Below are 500 nucleotides of genomic sequence, written 5' to 3'. Positions count from 1 at the left end.
GAAGGTGCAGATTTCATGGAGAACATTTCTGCACCCAATCTGCAACATGCGAACAGAATGCAGCCAACAGAGTTGTCATAATTTACAACATTGGATTGGAGATGATTTTTTGAGGACCTCATTTTCGTAACTACATTCTAGATGATTCACTAGTGAGCTGGCTAGATTAGAGTGGATTTTTTGAGGATCTCCTTATAGCCTCCACTCTGGACAGGTCAGTGCGGAGGGGACTAGAATGGAGTTTTTTTAAGATTGGGCTGAGCCTCACAGTGAGAAGCGTAACAGAGCGCAGCAGAGTCGTCATATATTTATATATATAAACATATATACACATGTATGTGTATACATATATATAGATATATATATACACACACATATACATATATATATACACACGCACATAAATATACACACGCACACACATATAAACACACATATACCAGCTTTATAATCGTAATGATTTCATGACTACTGTTTTAATGCTTTCATGAATTGCTCAA

This window comes from Anomaloglossus baeobatrachus, chromosome 3, assembly GCF_048569485.1.
Source record: "Anomaloglossus baeobatrachus isolate aAnoBae1 chromosome 3, aAnoBae1.hap1, whole genome shotgun sequence".
Lineage (NCBI taxonomy): Eukaryota > Metazoa > Chordata > Amphibia > Anura > Aromobatidae > Anomaloglossus > Anomaloglossus baeobatrachus.
This window is presented reverse-complemented; position numbering follows the sequence as displayed.